The 7,994-nt window shown below is 43.6% G+C and overlaps 1 pseudogene; it reads left to right on the top strand.

The window, feature by feature from the left end:
• The first annotated feature begins 5,827 nt into the window (after window positions 1-5,827).
• On the top strand, window positions 5,828-7,766 carry LOC142605362 (disease resistance protein At4g27190-like; annotated as a pseudogene).
• The last annotated feature ends 228 nt before the right edge of the window (window positions 7,767-7,994 follow it).

Raw genomic sequence — 7,994 nt, 5'->3', positions numbered from 1 at the left:
GTCCGAGAAGACATGGATTTCCTTTCCACCCATTCTTTGCACCATTTTCATGCCTACCAAGACCGCTTCGTATTCAGCCTCATTATTAGTGGCCGAGAATGCCAACCTCAAAGACTTTTCGAAAACAATTCCCTCAGGGGACATCAGGACAAGTCCAACACCTGACCTTCTCTGATTGGCTGCCCCATCCACATACATTTCCCAAATCGGAGATACCGCAGCTGTGATCACACCAACTGATTTTTCACCCATGTGGGCCTCCTTTAGAGTTTCTTCCAGTAATGGCTCGGCAAATTCCGCCACCAAGTCAGTGAGGACCTGGCCCTTCACCGAGGTGCGAGGCTTGTATTTAACATCAAAAGCCCCCAGGATGGTCCCCCACTTTGCTATCCTTCCTGAGTAGTCGGCGCTACGCAGCACTGCCTTGAGGGGCAATTGGGTCAGAACAACCACTGTGTGGGATTGAAAATAATGGGGAAGCTTTCGCGTGGCATGAACCACGGCCAGGAGCGCTTTCTCTAAGGGTTGATAACGCACCTCGGCATCACCTAAAGACTTACTAACGTAATATACCGGTCTTTGCACCCCGTTATCATCTCTTATCAGGACCAGGCTGACCGCGTGGACGGCCACTACCAGATAAGCAAACAAAATCTCATGTGCCTCCAGACGAGACAGAATGGGTGGCCGAGAAAGATATTGCTTGAGCTGTTGAAAAGCTAACTTGGAGTCCTCAGTCCATTGAAACCCTTTCCACTTATTCAACAGTTGGAAGAAAGGACGACACCGGTCAGCTGACCGAGATATGAACCTATTCAAGGCGGCAATCATTCCCGTTAAATTTTGAATTTCTTTTGGGTTCCGAGGAGGCTGCAAGTCCAGAATAGCCCTGACCTGCACCGAATTTACCTCTATGCCTCTATGAGTAATCATGTATCCCAAGAACTTTCCAGACCCCACGCCGAAAGAGCACTTTGAGGCGTTGAGGCACAACTTGTACTTTCTCAGTATCTGAAAAGTATCGGCCAAATCTTTCACGTGTGAGAGTATTGTTTTGCTTTTCACCACCATATCGTCGACATATACTTCAATGGTTTTCCCCATTTGCTGTTCGAACATTCTAGTCATCATCCTTTGATAGGTAGCCCCAGCATTCTTCAAGCCGAATGGCATGACCTTATAATGATAATTCCCCGTCGGTGTAATGAAGGCAGTCTTCTCCTGATCCTCTAATGCCAAGGGAATCTGGTGGTAACCCTGGAAGGCGTCCAAAAAACTCATCCGAGGATGTCCGACAGTGGCATCCACCAGTTGATCAATACGTGGCATTGGGAACGAATCTTTAGGACAGGCCTTGTTCAGATCAGTGAAGTCCACACATACCCTCCACGTTCCATTTTTCTTTTTAACAACAACAGTATGAGCCAACCATTCGGGGTAGAAAACTTCTTTGATAGCCCCCGCCCTTTTGAGTTTAAGAACCTCTTCCTTCACAGCCTCAGAATGTTCTCTGGAAGATCGCCGAGGTGGTTGCCTCCTCGGAACAATAGCTGGGTTGACATTTAAGCGATGACAAATGAAGCCCGGATCTAGGCCTGGAGCTTCATAAGGATCCCACGCAAAAACATCAACATTGTCCTTCAAGAATTCTAACAATTCCATCTTCTCTTGGTGTGGCAAAAGTACACCGACTTGGAAGAATCTCTCTGGGTCATCGGCTACTGGAAACTTCTCTAACTCCTCGCAATGTGTCTCATCTCCTGTCACCATTCCAGATGAATCAGGAGCCGTATACTGCTATAAGTCTTTGGTTATTAAAGCCGAAGACTTGACTTCTGTCTGATGTAGTACCGTAGCCGATATGCACTGCCTGGCTACCGATTGGCTGCCGAGGATTTCCTCAACACATTCTCCCGAGGGGAATTTGACTTTAACGTGCAAGGTAGAGGAGACAGCCCCAAGCGTGTGCAGCCAGGGCCTGGCGAGGATGGCTGTATATGGAGAGTACGCATCAACCACAATGAAATCCACCTCAACCGTTTCCGAGCCGGATTGAACGGGTAAACGGATCTGTCCCTTCGGCACAACGGCTCTCCCTTCGAAACTTATAAGCGGCGAGTCGTAAGGAGTTAGATCTTCCAATTCCAATCTTAGCCCTTTAAATAGATCAGGGTACATGATATCTGCACCACTGCCCTGATCTATCATCACCCTTCTCACATCATAGTTCCCTATCCTGAGGGTGACCACAAGAGCATCGTCATGGGGCTGGATAGTCCCTACCTTATCCTCCTCAGAGAAACCTAAGACGGGCAAAGTGCCCTTCAACCTCTTCGGCCTGCTACCCACATCCTCGGCCTGAGGATGGGAAACCGCCATCACCCTAGTGGGACCTGAGCCGGTCCTACCAGGTGCAGCGAAGATAACATTAATTGTTCCCAATGCTGGCCGAGATGAATTGTTCCTCTGATTGTTTGAGCCAACTTGACTAACCTGCCCAGTGGGCTGACACAAGTGCTGCTTTAACTTTCCCTCACTGACAAGCTGCTCCAGATGGTTCCACAGGGTCCGACAGTTCTCAGTAGTGTGGCCCACATCCTGATGGTACTGACAAAAGAAGTTTTGATTTCTTTTCGCAGGGTCCCCTGCCATTTTGCTGGGCCATCTGAAGAATGGCTCTTTACGAACTTTCTCTAGTAACTGATGCACTGGTTCTCGGAACACAGTATTTACAACCTGGGGTGCTGCCGAGCCGGATTGCCCGAAGTAATCCCTCCTCGGCTTGTTGTTATGATATCTGTCCGACCTGAAATCCCTTCTCTCCTGCGGGATAACCTTCTCCTTTCCCTTCCCCTGCTGCTGGTCTTCCTCTACCCTTTTGTACTCATCAATACGATCCATAAGGCGGCGTACACTGCGGACGGGCTTTTTCGTCAGAGACTTTCTTAGGTCGTGGTCAATAGGAAGACCTACCTTAAAGGTATTAAGCGCCACCTCATCAAAATCACCATCTATTTCATTAAACATTTCCCCGTATCGGTCGGAGTATGCTTTCAGCGTCTCCCCTTCCTTCATGGCCATGGATAGCAGCGAGTCCAATGGCCGAGGGAATCTGCTACAGGTAATGAACCGCGAAGCGAATGCCCTAGTTAGCTCCCCGAATGAGCCCATAGACCCCGATTTGAGACCGTTAAAACATCTCATAGCCACAGGTCCCAAGCTAGAGGGGAAAACTTTACACATCAGAGTCTCGTTGTGAGAGTGCACTGCCATCCTCTGGTTGAAGTGACTCACATGCTCCACCGGATCATTCCGGCCATTGTAGATGGTAAAGGTGGGCTGGGTGAACCTCTTGGGAAGCCTCCCCCTTTCAATCCTCCGTGAAAACGGAGATTTGGAGAGTTGGTGTAACGCCCTACTCATAGCGTCGTTGCCTAAGCCCCTAGAAGGAAGACTCTTGCGTCTGCGAGCTGGCCGTTCGTCCTCCTCATCGGAGGACACTGAGCTGGCAGGTGAGCACGATCTCGAACTGTAGCCAGCTCGCCTATCCTCTTCCGAGGAAGGATTAGGTGAGGATGATGAAGGCCTACGTCTGGCGCGACGTAGCTTTCTCTTTAAACGGTTGATCTCCTTCTGCATGGCTTTAGAATCGTCCTCCCGGGGGGCGCTACCCCCACCATGAGTATGGCTGGCGCCTGGGTACTCTGTGTGGACACTTCCCTCACGATCCCTTCGATGTTCAAGACGCTCGAAATGGTCCTCCGGTTGTGATCCCTGTGACTCTGCATGGTGAGAGCCTAAGCCTGCCATAATATCCCTACCTCTTCTAGACTAGATTTCCCACAGACGGCGCCAATTGTAAGTGCACAATTGCACCTGGCCCCAAGAACAGTTACGGGCTCAGGCCCAATGAGCCTTAAACAATATGAATTTGTAGAGTGTGGGCTTGAAACCCAGGTTAGAAGTGTCTAAGGATTAAATGACAAGTCAAAGATTGCAAACACTTGAAAACAACAAGGAATATTGTAAATCAACCTCCTCGGACGTAAGCCGAGAGCTGTTCTTATATTATCTCTTTCTCTTTTTTCTTTTTCTTTTTAGATTACAAAAAAGGGAGCCTCCTCATTCCTGTTCTAGGTTTCTTCTTAAATACTCCTCTTTTTGATACTTTGTACACGTGTTGCCCCCACTCCCCCTTAGCCTAGATATTTCTTTTCTCAGTACCTTTGAATAGTAGCCAGAAGTTTCCCTTCCACTGTTCAGGTGTCACTTCCCCATTAATGCGGCCAGGGTGGTAGGTGTAGGGTCTTTAATGTGGAGGTGACAGCCTTTATCTTTGGTATTTCTCTAACATTGGTGCTTCTAGGACATTCAAGGGTTCCCTCTCTTTAACCATTGGTCTTGACCGTGTCATTCCCTAACCTTTACCATGAAGTCCTGGGTTCTCCGGTGTCCGTCCGAAGGGAAATTCACCATCGGCTAGATCCTCGGATCCTCGGCGTATGGGTCGACCCGTAGTACTAACAAGTTCTAAACCCAAGAGCAGGTCGGCCTTCCTTAGCATGGCCCAAAGGCCCACATTCCCATCAGGGTCTTTTTACTCCCCACATAGATCATACTATGAATGTGAGAGGAGGAAGTATCATTTATCATACTCTAATGGTGTGTTTGTTTGTTGGTAAAATAGGGAGGATGGAAAATTTTTGAGAGAAATATAGGAAAGAAAACTTTTTTAGAATGTGTTTGGTTGAGTGGGGAGGAAGAAAAATAAATGGTGGGGTCTAGGTGTTTTCTCTCCTGGCCCACCAAAAAGTTTTATCTCCAAAATAGAGAGAAAACTGAGAAGAAGAAACTCATGAAATGAGTTTCTAAAAATACCCTTAAAATTCACCTTCAAGTCTCCCATGTGTTGGCTTTTTATTTTTTCCTTTCATTTTTTCTTCCTTTGTTACTAACGTGTCAACTTTTTTTTTTTTTCCTTAATTTTTTTTCTTTGTTACTAACGTGATGATTTTCATTTTTTAATATTTTTTTCTTCTTTTCTTTTGTTTGAACAGAGCTTTTTTTCTTTTCTTCTTTTTATTTTCTTTGACTTTTTTCTGGATGTGTAGCTTTCTTCTTTTTTCTTTTTTTTTCTTTTTTTTTTGTACTCATGTTTATTTTCTCATTAATTTTGGTTAGTTTTTTTTTTTTTGTTCTCTTTTTTTTTTTTTTTTGAAAACATTTTGTTATGCTTTTTTTTTTTTTTGTACTTTAATTAGTGTCTATCTATACATAATTAAAAAAAAAAAAAAAAAAAAAGTATAATCTGTTACCTTTTATTTTATTTAATAGAGACGTGATGATCAATTTATACAAACTTTATTTTCAACAAAACAAAAAAGTTTTCCATTCATCCACTTTTCCACCCTCTCAACCAAACACAAATGAGGGAAACTAAAATCTTTTCTATCCTTCTACTTTTCTGTTCTCTCTGCATTTTCTATCATCTTACTTTTCCATCTTCCTAACCAAACGGACCTCAAGAGTATCTAATAATTACTCATGTGGGTTCCAATTAGTTCAATTGATAAAGTCTCTAATGATTGAATAAGAGATCTGAAGTTCAATTTCCGCCTATATCCAAAACAGATTGATATCTTGGTGTGATGATAAAAAGTTTTTTTTTTTTTAAAGAAACAATGATAAAGAGTTATTATAGGAACAATGAAAGTATCTAATAATTTCCGACCATTGCACCCCACCACACCCGCACCTTACTTTTTCAAAAATTATTGAATTCTGCACCCGCACCCGAATCCGAAAACGCACTCGTGCTACATAGATAATGGCCAACAAAAGAATTCTTATAATTTTGGACGGTGTCCGGGAAAGGATTGAGCTATCCAGCATCGGAATTCCGTTCGACCACGACCTTGGGGCTTGCCATCGAAGATCTTACTGACTACAAGACGAGAACATGTTTGCCATTCCATGGGATGCAAAGAAAATAGGATCCATCTTAATATCTTATCCCCGGAGGATTCTTGGGATCTATTCAAAAAGACAGCAGGCACTGATCTTGACTCTCCTGAATTTGAAGCTGTGGCTTGCGAGGTTGCCAGGGAATGTCAGGGCCTTCCCTTAGCACTCGTCATAGTGGCAAGGGCTCTGGGTGACAAAGATGAGGAAGAATGGAAAAAGGCGGCGAGGCGACTTTAAAGGTCAATATCTCCAAACCCTGATCATCAGGAAAAAGTTACCGAGTGCGTTAAGTTGAGCTATGATTTTTTGAAAGATCGGGAAGCCAGGGCATGCTTCTTGATGTGTTCTCTCTTTCCAGAAGATCACAATATCAGCAAGGAAGTTTTGGCGAGGTATGGGATGGGGCTGTGCTTGTTTCATAATGTTGACACATTGGATGAAGCAAGAGGAGATGCTGATACCTTCACCAAAAATCTCATTAACTCAAAATTGTTGTTAAAGTGTGATGAGGATGGATTTGTAAAGATGCATGATGTTGTACGTGATACAGCCAAATTGATATCATCATCAGGAAATGAGGAGCTTTTCAATTTTATGGCACAAGCTGGTTCTGCTTTAGAAGACTGGCCACGCCGAGACACTCATTTTGAAAGCTACACCGCTGTCTCAGTTATGTTCAATGATATCAAAAGACTTCCTGATGAGCCGGTATGCCCAAAACTCCAAACCTTGTTGTTGCAGGAAAATAGAAACTTGATAGAAATCCCAAGTGGGTTCTTTAATAGAATAAATACCCTTAAGGTGCTGGATATAAGTGGGTTGCCGGTATTGTCACTTCCACCATCAATTAGACTCCTAGAAAACCTTTGCACCTTATATTTGGATAGTTGCAAGTCAAGATATTTCCATATTAGGAGGACTCAAGAAGCTGGAAATACTTAGCCTCAAAAAATCTCTTATCAATACCTTCCCAGGTGAATTAACAAAATTGGCTGAGTTAAGGATGTTGGATATCACATCTTGTAACCATATCAAAACTATCTCGCCAAATATAATATCAAGATTAAATGGGTTGGAGGAGTTATACTTGCAAGGAAGCTTTTGACAATGGCGTAATCACAGTGTAGAGGGAACCAACGAAGAAAGGAATGCAAGCCTTGAAGAGTTGATAAACTTGTCTCAACTAACAATTTTGAAGGTTGACATAGAAGATGTTAATTGCTTCCCTCGGAATGTAAACTTTATTCCAAAGTGGGAGAAGTTTGACATATGTATTAGCAGATCATTATTCAGCAGGCTAATGAATGTGCACCTATCAAAATTGAAAAGGGCACATACAATGAGCACCTTACCAGATTGGTTCTTTGAGGCTGTGACCGAGAAAGCAGAGATGCTTATCTATTCATGGTGCCCGGATCTCATGAACATCCTTGTAGCATATGAGAGAGGAAGGTTGTTTGGATTGAAGTCTCTTTGTTGAGCAATGCCACACTGTACAATGCTTAATACCCTTAGCAGAAGTTATTCCAAACAACCCAGTGTTTGCCAGATTGCAGGAATTACACATTCACCACATGGAATCTATGAAACAGATATGTGTTGGCCAATTACCACCAGGATCCTTTGAAAAACTTAAATTCTTGGAGGTGCAACAGTGTAGCTACCTTGAGAATTGACTTCTGCATTCAAACATAATACAGAATTTGAATAATCTGGAAATACTAAAAGTAACTGGGAATTCTATTAAGGAGGTGTTTGAATTTGAAGGACTGCCAGAGGGACATCGTTACTTGGAACGATAAAAAGAACTCAGATTGGACAATCTATCTCAAATAGCAAGCATATGGAAAGGACCTGCTCAGCTTGCAGATTTCAGAAATGTCAAAACTGTGATTGTCATTAAATGCAACAAATTGAAATACCTTTTCTTGCCCAACATGTCTCAAGGTCTTTCAAAATTGGAAGAGCTCTGGGTAGAGGATTGCTCCGACTTGGATGAAATTATTCAGAAAGATGGTGGAATTACTTTG

This window comes from Castanea sativa, chromosome 7 (genome assembly GCF_040712315.1).
Source record: "Castanea sativa cultivar Marrone di Chiusa Pesio chromosome 7, ASM4071231v1".
In the NCBI taxonomy this organism is placed as follows: domain Eukaryota; kingdom Viridiplantae; phylum Streptophyta; class Magnoliopsida; order Fagales; family Fagaceae; genus Castanea; species Castanea sativa.
This window is presented reverse-complemented; position numbering and strand designations above follow the sequence as displayed.